This window comes from Buceros rhinoceros, unplaced genomic scaffold (genome assembly GCF_000710305.1).
Source record: "Buceros rhinoceros silvestris isolate BGI_N320 unplaced genomic scaffold, ASM71030v1 scaffold18438, whole genome shotgun sequence".
Classification (NCBI taxonomy): Eukaryota; Metazoa; Chordata; class Aves; order Bucerotiformes; family Bucerotidae; genus Buceros; species Buceros rhinoceros.
Window position 1 is genome coordinate 54,973 of NW_010426545.1, and position 464 is coordinate 55,436.

Genomic DNA, 464 nt, shown 5'->3' on the forward strand with positions numbered 1-464 from the left:
ACCTCCGCCGCCCCCACGGCTCAGCCGTCCCCAGACCACAGCCTGCCCCAGACCACAGCCTGCCCCACACCTCAGCCTGCCCCACACCTCAGCCTGCGCCAGGCCGTTTGTCCTTCACAGGTGAAGGTCCCACCCAGAGAAATGGGGTCCCAGGTGAGGTCGCCCCTCTCTCTTCCACCCTCTCCTGTCGTTGGCTCTGCCACGTGCTAAAGTGCTGGCAAACGTTTTTGTTTCTCTCTCGTTTTAAAGATTCTGTAAATCAGGACCCACCTGGGGACGGGCTCCAGGCCTGGCTGGAGATGCAGTTGCGTTCCCTCCTTCCCCGTACACTCACCATTCTGGGGTTGTTTAGCTGTTTATTAGCAGTGAGTAAGACATTACTACAGCTTTATGAATGTCAGTAGAGAGTAAGCCACTGGTAAAGCTCAGTCACTGTGGTGGGTTGATCCTGGCTGGACGCCCGG